Below are 12,268 nucleotides of genomic sequence, written 5' to 3' on the forward strand. Positions count from 1 at the left end.
AGGCCTACCAATTATTTATGTTTGATTTTGTCCTATCACAGAGTTAATATGTTTTTCTTCTTCTTTCAGATTTTTAGCGACTGGAGATAGTTTGTACACCAACAGGCCATAGTTTTGGGGTTGATTTTCAACCATTAGTGCAACTGTGATGGAAGTTTGTGCAGCTATATGAGAAAACATGAGATCTGAATTCATGCCAGAGCCTTCACGACGACTACGGGAAAGTTCAGCTCAACGATTTGAAACCGTGTTGACGCCATAGATGGGAAACACGTCACCATCAAGTGTCCTGACAGCGCTGGGTCATCTTACTTCACATATTTGAAGTAACATTCCATTGTGCTTTTAGCTGGAAAATTTGCAGCCTACTTCAGTCAAACGGCTTAAAAATGAAACTGCTGTAGACGTAAATCCAGGGTTTAAGCCACAGTCGCATTTGTCGCATTTTGCTACTCCACTTCTAAAAAATATAACAAACTTTGAATGCAAATGTGTAAAAATGCGACAACCACATTGGAGTTCAGAAACGAAGATGGTAATGGAGAAAATGAAATCAGAGATGTGTATGAACTAATTTGAATTTAAATGAAATGCTAATGGCATCATAGCATGGGCATGTTAAAAAAAAGTGTTGAGCAATAGATGTTCAGAAATTGATTTCAAAGAGTGGTGCAATTCATGTAAGTTAAGTGAACAATTTCTTCTAATCTATACTAATAATAAATCTGTAGCCGAAATTTTTCTGGTAATTTTCGATTTTCCAAAAATAATTGGTCCTAACATATATAATTAACCACCCTGAAACCGAAAATCGCTTTTTTGAAATTTTTGTTTGTATGTCTGTCTGTCTGTATGTTTGTTACCTTTTCACGCGATAATGGCTGAACCGATTTCGATGAAAATTTGAATATAAATTAAGTTCGTTGTAACTTAGATTTTAGGCTATATGGAATTCAAAATACATTATTTAAAAGGGGGGTTATAAGGGGGTCTGAATTAAATAAATCGAAATATCTCGCTTATTATTGATTTTTGTGAAAAATGTTACATAACAAACATTTATTTAAAAATCATTTCTGATAAGTTTTATTCTCTGAAAAATTTTGATAGGACTGATATTTAATGGGATAAATGAGTTTTAAAATTAAAATAACTGCCATTTAAGGCGGTGTATTGAAATAAAAAACAAATGACTTCGTCTATGAAGGGCCTTGGACACAACAATCGAAAGCTATGAAACATAGCCTACAGACAATGTTTCTGTGTTTGTATGAAGTAATATCAGAAGCTAAATTAACCGATTTGTATAATCAATTATTATTTCATCATTGGAAAGTGTAGTTTCTCCGGAGGGACATAATGCTATAATGTTATTACAGTAACTTGTGAGTGAATTGAGGACAGGTAAGATTAAAATAGCTTCTTATGCACAGAAAACTTGATAGGTTATTCTGTATAGTCATTTCCTGTATTTCTGAAAATAATATTTATGAACATATTCATTTTTATCTCAGAGAATTAACGAACAACGAGAGTGTATTGATTTAGTATGCAGTAATAGTACGTTAGCTTAGAAATCCATTATTGTATAATTCAAATTTTAACTATGCTCAATTGAATCGTGTTAAACTACATAAAATATATATGCAATAAATGCAATGCAAAAAAATTGGGTAATGAGCCAAGCAGATTATGTTGATCTGTTGTAAAAGCTGTTCCTCCTGAGATTCAAGAGCTCCCACAACAAATTAAAAACTTTCTAATTCGAGTACATCCGTTATCAACACACTTTTTACATAATATAATATAATATATAATATAATATAATATAATATAATATAATATAATATAATATAATATAATATAATATAATATAATATAATATAATATAATATAATATAATATAATATAATATAATATAATATAATATAAACATAACAAATCTGTAGCCAAAATTTTTCTGTTAATTTTCGCTTTTCCAAAAATAATTGGTAATAACAATTAAGAAACATGTTAAAGGAATTGTCATTGCACCAAATGAGTGGTCTCTGGATCAAAATAATCGCATTTTAATATTTTAAATACAATTTCAATTAAGTAACATATTAAACGATTTATCCTTCTATCAAACACGAATGTTCCCTGGATCAAATGTCCTATTTTAATTATGTAATTACTTTATATTTATTTCTAACGGGTGCAGCGGAGCGCACGGGTACGGCTAGTTGATTTATATAATTCCATCGCATACTGTAAATTGTGAGCGAGCATTTAGTTGCATGAATCTTGTAAAAACTGGAATTAGAAACCGCCTTTCAGTAAAAATAGTTAGCACTCTGCTAACCTTGAAGAGTCTACTAGTAGAGAATTTCAATGTTTAGAGTACCCATAAAATAACGAATTTTAATGTGAAGTAAATTCAGTAGTAATTTATTCTAAACATACCTACGTCTAATGATTTACTTACGTAAGTATATCTAGAGTGTGGTAAGATATTGAAAGTAATAAAACTCCGACAAACAAATTACATAACTTTTTGTTTCCACATACTTTATTAATTTTATATTTCTGCAGAATTATTTATAATATTGTACAAGCATTTTGCAATTTGCACAAATACCGGTATATATTTTTTCATTTTTGCGACAGTTATTTATTTTCTAGCTTAAACCCCGCTTAAGTCTACAAGCCAGTATGACATCAAATTATAAATAAATAATAATTGCAGTTATTGTTTACATCTAACTTTGTAGCTATCTCCTTCCATTTCTTCTCCTTTTCCATGCCACGGATTTTCCTTTACCAACTCAATAAAAAATTCCACGTTCGTTTACAAGTAATCCGAAATCGCAATCTGTGAGCACAAGTGATATACACCTGCTGAAGGTAACTGGTCTTTGCGCTGTGGCTGGAAAGTAAAATCCGCATATGTGGTCACCCATTAAGATAATCCGATTGGCTGGGAACGTTAGAATATCGTATATCGCGGACGCGCCAGTTTGGGCACCTCTTCGCGATAGTGCGATATTGCGTTATCGCGAAATCGTAACGCTATTGTAACGTATTCCGTATCGCGTCTGTTTGGGGAGGTTTCAATCTACACAAGAAATAAAGAGAGAGAGAAAAACACTATAAACAAAGTAAAGTCGCACAAAAATATACACAGGTTGCAGGCGCTTTTAGCGTATATAAACGCATATTTTGTTATTTTTTTATTTATGTGGTGCTTAAATCAAGATTAAGACTACCGTAAAGTGGGGATATTTCGGACGTAGGGGTAACATCAGACGGTAATTCAATTTATCATATTTTATGTTGGTAACACCAGTTCACCAATGGGTCTTTAAAAATGTGCAGAAACATACGAACATAGTAAAAAGCGCGGAAAAGATGCTAAGAACTGGTGTTACCAACATAAAATATGATAAATTGAATTACCGTCTGATGTTACCCCTGCGTCCGAAATATCCCCACTTTACGGTACGTAAAATCACGAAGATGGAATACAGAAAAAACACAGACATTGGAGCACATTACAGTTGTTATATTTTATTTATTGCAATCTGACAATATGCAGGCAGTGCACTGTTTTCGGCAAATCGTTGTGGAGAATTCGGCGGCAGTCAACAAAGATCTCCGTAATGAAATACATTGCTGATTCTGCGCAAATAGGCTATATGCTGTAGCGACGTTATGATGTATGAAATTTGAGATCAAAGGAATAGATAATCAAAACAATGAGTCGGTTTAACGTCTACTTCGCACATGCGTAAGATTTTGATAGTTGTCACGAGAACACTGAAATATGACAGTCGTGGAAATTGCAGACAGTGTTGAGAGGCTTTTTTGCGCCCGCTAAACTCGAATTTCCACACCTGTTAACAGTAATATAGACCCGATAATGAAATTTTCTGTCTTCTACTTGCCGACGCGACGTAGCAAATCAGAATATTTCATTGTATTGTGATGACAAGTCAGAGAAAATTCGATAGTGTGTAAAGTGAATTGTATTTTAGAACAGCTTACTTAGCTGCAAGAAAATGATTAATTTTGAATTAGTTTTATCAACGATGCCGAATGAATAAAATATACAGGGCGATTCACGAGGATTTACCGTCACTTACGGAGCTTATTTCCGAAGACATTCTTAGTAAAAAATGTCATGTAAACATTTGTCGTAATCTCAATATTTTCAAAGTTACACTAATTTGAAGTTGTTTGTAAAATACTTTTTTTTTTTTAGTTTTAAGGGTAAAAGAATATTACAACTAGAGAATGAACTATTCATAATTATCATTTCCTTAATTGGCTAGTATTCTGAAGCTAAAAATGTTTTAATCTACGCAAAGATTATTATTTTTATGTCCCACAGAATATATCTGTTACGGTAACAATTAATATTAGAGGAGAAAAACCAAGGACCCGGGTTCGATCCCCGGCGCCGGAGCGAATTTTTCTCCTCTGATATTAATTAAAAATGTTTCGTCATTTGCTTTGTACAGATGTTGTTTTTCAATTTCTAACTAAAATGACATCATTCTTACGCAATTAACACAAAAATTGTTACAAATCATACAACTTTAGAAACTCGATTCTTTAGGATGCTATTTATAGACATTTCGCTAGCCCGCGCTACGAGCGTGCTAAACTAGCCCCGGCTATCGACTGGTTACTTGTACAGGATTCATATCATATATCATATACATATCATATCATATCATATCATATCATATCATATCATATCATATCATATCATATCATATGATATCATATCATATCATATCATATCATATCATATCATATCATATCATATCATATCATATCATATCGTCCACACCTGTGGAGTAACGGTTAGCACGTCTGGCCGCGAAACCAGGTGGCCCGGGTTCGATTCCCGGTCGGGGCAAGTTACCTGGTTGAGGTTTTTTCCGGGGTTTTCCCTCAACCCAATATGAGCAAATGCTGGGTAACTTTCAGTGTTGGACCCCGGATTCATTTCACCGGCATTATCACCTTCATCTCTTAGATGTTGATAAAGCGTCGTAAAATAACCTACTAAAAAAATCATATCATATCATATCTCATATTATATCATATCATAACATATATCATATCACATCACATCACGCATCACAGATCACACATATCATCATATCATATCATATATCATATCATATCATATCATATCATATCATATCATATCATATCATATCATATCATATCATATCATATCATGTCATGTCATGTCATGCCATATCATATCATATGTCATGTCATGTATCATATATCATATGTCATGTCATGTCATATGTCATATCATATATCATATCATATCATATCATATCATATCATATCATATCATATCGCTAACACTGGTTTATGAATACGGAAAACGTTAGTTCGCTGACCATCCAGCTGAAGTCCGCGCTAAGAATGACTATGAATAGGGCCCTTACAGTTTGTTTATGCATCCTAGTATACAGTCTCGAAGAATTTACAAGAGTAGTGTGATTTGTAACAATTGTTGTGGTAAATGCGTAAGAAAATGTAATTTCATAGTTAAAAATCGAAAAAAATTTTCTGTACGAAGTAACTATGAAATTCACAACATATTTTTAGCTTCCGAATACTAGCTAATTAAAGAAATGATACTCTTGAATAGTTCATTCTTTATCTGTAATATTCTTTTATCCTTAAAACTGAAGAATAATGGTATTTTAGAAACAATTTCAAATTAGTGTAACTGTGAAAATATTGAAATTAGGAAAAATGTTTATATGACATTTTTTGCTTAGAATGTCTTCGGAAATAAGCTCCGTAAGTGACGGTAAATCTTCGTGAATCACCCTGTATGCCGGAAGTGTACTGCTTAAGCGCTATGATGAAGGACACGCAACTATAACAACTGATGATATCTCAGTATTCTTATGCATAACAGAAAAAACCGTCAATAATAGCGAATTTCTTAAAGTAAAATATGTTTTTTTTTATTTTAACAGTGTATATTTTATTATTTTAATGCACATGTAAGTGCTTGCGTGCATGCCGTTTTTAGTGCGTATGAATTCGCCCCCTAATTATGTTACACTCAAGTTATGACGTGCTTAAATTTGGGCGGCTGTGATTTCTAGATTATAACAGTCTTAATTTATTAAACACTAGCCGTACCCGTGCGCCCCGCTGCACCCGTTAGAAATAAATATAAAGTAATTACATAATTAAAATAGGACATTTGATCTAGGGAACATTCGTTATTGATAGAAGGATAAATCGTTTATTATGTTACTTAATTTAAATTGAATTAAAAAATTAAAATGCGATCATTTTGATCCAGAGGCCACTTATTTGGTCATAAAAATTATTTTAGGAAATACAGGAAACGAACGTACAGAATAGCCTATCAAGTTTTCTGTGCATAAGAATCTATTTTAATCTTACCTGTCCTCGATTCACTCAGAAGTTACTGTAATAACATTATAGTATTATGTACATCTAGAGAAACTACACTTTTCAATGGTGAATTAATTATTAATTATACAAATCGGTTAATTTAGCTTACGGTATTACTTCATACAAACACAGAAAAATTCTCTGTAGGCTATGTTTCATAGCTTTAGATTGTTGTTGTCTAAGGCCCCTTATAGACGAAGTAATTTTTTTTATTTCATTACACCGCCTTAGATGGCGTTGTTATTGTAATTTTGAAACTCATTTATCTCATTAAATATCAGTCCTATAAAAATTTTGCACAGAATAAAACTTATCGGAAATTATTTTTAAAGAAGCTTTTGTTATGTAATATTTTTCATGAAAATTAATAATAAGGGAGATATTTCGATTTATTTAATTCAAAACCCCCTTATAACCCCCTTTTAAATAAAATATTTTGAATGCCATATAGCCTAAATTCTAAGTTGCAACGAACTTAATTTATATTCCAATTTTCATAAAAATCGGTTGAGCCATTATCGCATGAAAAGGTAACAAACATCCAGACAGACAGACATAGAAACAGAAATTTCAAAAAAGCGATTTTCGGTTTCAGGGCGGTTAATTATGTATGTTAGGACCAATTATTTTTGGAAAATCGAAAATTACCAGAAAAATTTCGGCTACAGATTTATTATTAGTATAGATTAAAATGCGGTACGAAAAGATTCAGTGGCATGAATGTAAAAAACAGCCAAAACTTAAATTATAAAAGGAGCAGAAAGTGCTTCTACTGTAGCGAATAAAATACAATTTTTCAGGCTGCTAAAAATGAAACATAAACCAATGCGAGTACATCTTCAGCATTATGTAATACGTCTTCTATTACAATAATAATGGTAATATCAATCAATGTCCTCGTAATGAAAATAATGACAGCGATGAGTGCGTAAATAAATTGAGTAAAATTAGAGAAGATTCAGCGTTCTGGGCAATAAACGAAGCAACGAGAGACTATTTATCTGGTTAAGGGTTGAAAAAAATTTGGAAGTTCAGATCCAAGAAAAGGTAGAACGGTGAACTCTGAAGGTACTGTACTATCGGTACATCATTGTTGACATTTAAAGTCATACTCATTTAATTTCATTTACTATGTAGCATTTCCTCTTTTTTAATACTTTCATTTGAATACTGATTAGTCAATTCTCTGCATTTTCTTTGATTAAATTTTCGTAGATGGATATTTATTTTGGAGCGGCAGCACTTTTTTAACGGCCCAAGGTGGCAATAATGTTAAGAGGAGAGTACGGTATTTTTTTTTGTGAAAAATGAGTAAATTAAAAAAATCTTTAAAATACTCTGTGATATGTGTGGAATTCATTGTACAAAATGTTATGCAATGCATTCCACACATATCACAGAGTATTTTAAAGAAAAAGAAATGTTTCTGAAAATTCACTCAATTTTCTCCAAAAAATACCGCCCTCTCCCAAACTTCCTGCGCTATGGATTTTTAAATCACACGCCCCTTTATTGTTGTTTCCGGTAACTTAATTTTCTTGCTACATTGGCAGACAAAAATGGATATAATTTCTGAACTATTAAAGATACATGCATGACATTTGAAGAGTCCACTGCAAGAATGATGGATGTCATTTGGAATACATTTTTCAGGAGAAGCAATTGAAAGTTTGAAATGCTTAGCGCTCAAAGCTTAACTGTGATTTTCCGATCATTACTGGACAATGGCTATCAATGTTAATGCCATATAACTCTCTATGTACATTCTATATGTCTTAAGCTATGCATTGACAGTCTTAGTTCATTTTCGACAAGAAAGTGACATCCATCATTCTTGCAGTGGACTCTTCATTAAGAACACACATTCTCTAGACCAGCCGTGGCGAGAACGTGACTCGCGAGACATTGTGGCTCGCAGTGATAGCTGCTTCTAACCTCCGCCAACCCCCACCCTCTCACTCACTGGAGTCAAACTCCGTTCCATTTGGATTTGTCTCTGACCTGCGAGTGGCATATGTCTCTCTCGAAACCATGTACGAAAGTTCCAAGTAGGATGGGAGGACGCATTTTTTTGCTGTCAATATGATGAGAATATTAAATGTATGATTTGTTCACAAGTATTACGAGGAAAACGGTTTTATAGCATAAAACGGCATTATACTACATGTTACTGATGAAACATTAAAAGGTTAAGTGTTATCATCATCATCATCATCATCATCTCTGTACGTCGACCCTTTTTCAGCAGAACGAATAATGTGGTTAGCTCTTCAATTTGAACTCACTGATTTACTATGTGATGTCAAATGAAAGCTAGATGTAAGGACTTGACAACTGTTGAACTTTCAAATCTTTGCCAAAGAATAAATATCCGAAGCTTCGTTCTTTCGCTTGCTCTATTGAAGCCATTTTCGCTACAACTTACGTTTGTGAAAAATTGTTTCCAACAATTAAAATAGTAAAAACCAAATTTAGATCACGACTGACAGACGAATAACTTCGTGATAAACTACGACTTGCAGTAAGTGACATAATTCCTGATTTTGAAACTTTGTCGCAGAGACATTCTGAAGACAGTTAATTTTAGGTTGTGATATTGTTCATTTCTTTCTTCGTTACACGTACTAAACATTAGTTTGTAGCCTTGTACTGTATAAAATTATATTTAAGTGCTTGACGTAATGAAAATGAAAATCCGTTAATAAGTCAGACAGTTGCTTCACTTCCCGTTCGGGTGTCCGCCTCCCTCCATAGGTTCTATGCACGTTACAGGTTACACAGTGGCTCGGCGCACGACAACATTTTCGCCACCGCTGCTCTAGACTATTAGGAAACTTTTCTCTGTAACAGGATTTTGTTAATTGATTTCATTTTAAAAATATGTCTGTCCGTTTGCAAGAAAGGAAATCAAAATAAGTGTTATTAAATTATAATTGTTTATTTTACAAATGCAGGGACTAATATCAAAATTCTGTTACAGACAGTAGAGCATGCTTTTGCAAATACATTGCAACAAACTGTTTGAATTTATCTTTAAAAGTGGCTTAGTTATATCGGTTTTAGTAAAATCCTGCATTGGGTAATTTTTTTTTTTTCAAATCTGGGCCTCAAATTTTTTTTTTCATAATATTTATGTGGTTGAGTTGGTACAGCCATAAACTCTCTACATACAAAAAATTAATATTTTACACCAAATAGGAAGAAAGGTAAAAAAAAATCCTTTCACCTTAAATACAGCCATGCGAACTATTAATAGATTTTGTAGTGTGAAGGGCAAGGACTGCAGACAAGCCCAGCTAGAGCAAAATCTGTGTGTGAAATCGGCTTATACTTAATAAAACAGGTTTTTCTTTAATACATATTTTTCATTTTTATATCGAAACATTAAGGTTGGAATAGAGAGGATACAAATATCAACGGAACTTAGAATTCAGTAGCAAACATTCGAACTACTAGACGACTAGTGGCGCATCTATTTAATGATAATGTTGCATTGGTGAAGTCCTGCCACTGAGCACGTCTGGAGTCCTTGCAGTGCAGACATTTATATTGTTTACTGTGATAAGAGCGAAGTTGTAGTTTGAGATTTCATGAGTAATGTGTGAGTGGAGTTAAAGGATGATGTCATATAACTGCATTTATACGCATTTCCTTTCGTCACACAATGAAAATATAATAAAAATGCAGAACAATTGAAATGAACTGATTTGACTGCCCTCGAAGTTTACAAGTGTTATTTGTTTTGGTTTCGAACACAATGCGCACAACCTTGGGTTGACGATGATGACTCTTAAAAGGCGACAACACACCAGAGCGATTACGGCGGCGGCGGCCACGGCGGTGGGTACGTTGGCGATCAGTTGAAGAAAACTTCACAGAAGATGCATCGATTACCTAGTCCTGAATCCAGAATCTTCACTCCACGCCCAAGAAATCCTTAAGCCATGGACACATATTCCTATTTTCCCCTTAAAAGAATGTCCACCCTTCCCCAAATTATACCCTCAGGGCCGGTCGTGCCATATTTTATTAGAATTATCTCATAGCCAATTGGTTAACTTCTAAGGTCGGAAAATTTACAGCATAATTGGATGCAAATTTGTAACCTTTAACAGGAGTGTATATACTTGCATAATCGGGTAAATTCGTGTTGAGTTCGTTAGACGAGGGGTTTAAGGCGGACAAGTTATGTCTTGCCAACATATCGTGTCCCGGCTACTGCAGTCAATTGAGCCTGTGGTAAAGGATGGGGAGAGCCCAGGTAAAACAATCTGTGTAATGGTACGCATGGAAGCTGACGGGATTCAGTTGACCGCAGTTGACATGATCTTGCTCTTTATTAACAAAAGAGGATATATATATATATATACTTTACTTTAGTAGGTTATTTTACGACGCTTTATCAACATCTTAGGCTATTTAGCGTCTGAATGAGATGAAGGTGATAATGCCGGTGAAGTGAGTCCAAGGTCCAACACCGAAAGTTACCCAGCATTTGCTCATATTGGGTTGAGGGAAAACCCCGGAAAAAACCTCAATCAGGTAACTTTCCCCCTACCGGGAATCGAACCCGGGCCACCTGGTTTCGCGGATAGACACGCTAACCGTTACTCCACAGGTGTGGACTATATATATATATATATATATATATATATATATTTATTACAACAGAAAAAAAATTAAATTATTTTAATCAAGTGTAATGTTCTTAATGTCACACAAAATTAAAGGCCATCAACGTGCTTTATAAATAATAGACAATTTATAACATACTATATCACGTCACGATTGTAATACTAACTGTCCACTGTAATGGACGCTAGACTCTTAAAGGTTAATCTTTGAAATAGAGACAATTAATCCTACCTTTGATTTTTCTAAGGCGTTAAGACACATATCGGGATGATCCCTCAAAGAAATGGATCACGGACTTACATCTCCCCCGCTTAAATTTTGGCATTGTCCAAATTAACGCATTCTAAAAACAGGAGCCTTGGTTTTCGCGTGTCGTTTTCGGTATCTCATTGCAAGCTTATTCGTGTGTCACTCGCACAGCGCAAGGGTTCGAATCCTACTCTTGCGAGGACTGCGGCGCCCCCTATCCTCAGTCGCTGCCCAGGCTTTCAACATCTCCGGCTATCCTGCCCTGTTGCTGTTCTGTCATGCTTTCGATATCACCGTTACGTAGTAGCTATTAGGTTACGTCCATTTTCGGTTTTATCCTTTCAAATTTCTCTAATATTCCTTCAAATCGGAGCGAGACAAAGTGGCCAACAGGCTTGGAGCTCACATAAATTCTTCCTCTCAGCGTGTTTCCCTTGGAAGGCGCGTAACTTTTAAGTGCTTCTCCTTCTATTTCTCACTTTAATTAATTCATACTGTAACGCGAGCAGCGATCAAACTCTACAAATTGTGTCTGATCTCTATCGCGCTGTAGAACGCTGCCCACAAGTTCGCTCTGCCTGTCTGAAAGCGCCTATTATGTAGGCCCTACACGGCCAATAATGTTAGTACGAGGCGCGTCCATAAAGTAACTTTCCCACTCATCCCACAGCTAGCAAACCATATGTGCGCGAAGCGACTGCGTGTACGTGATAGAGTAATGTCCTGGCATTGCGCATGCGCTAGAGGAACTTCCCGAGTGCTCTCAGTAGCTTCGTTGCATTGGTTGAAAATGGACGCTCCTATTCCAGCTCCCACCGCGTGTGAATTGCGATCAGTGATAAAATTTTTGAATGCACAGAACATAGCTCCGATTGAAATTTATCGTCAGCTGAGCCAGGTCTATGGGCCTAACGTCATGAGCAAGCAGATGGTG

The sequence above is a fragment of the Periplaneta americana genome, chromosome 10 (genome assembly GCF_040183065.1).
Source record: "Periplaneta americana isolate PAMFEO1 chromosome 10, P.americana_PAMFEO1_priV1, whole genome shotgun sequence".
Lineage (NCBI taxonomy): Eukaryota > Metazoa > Arthropoda > Insecta > Blattodea > Blattidae > Periplaneta > Periplaneta americana.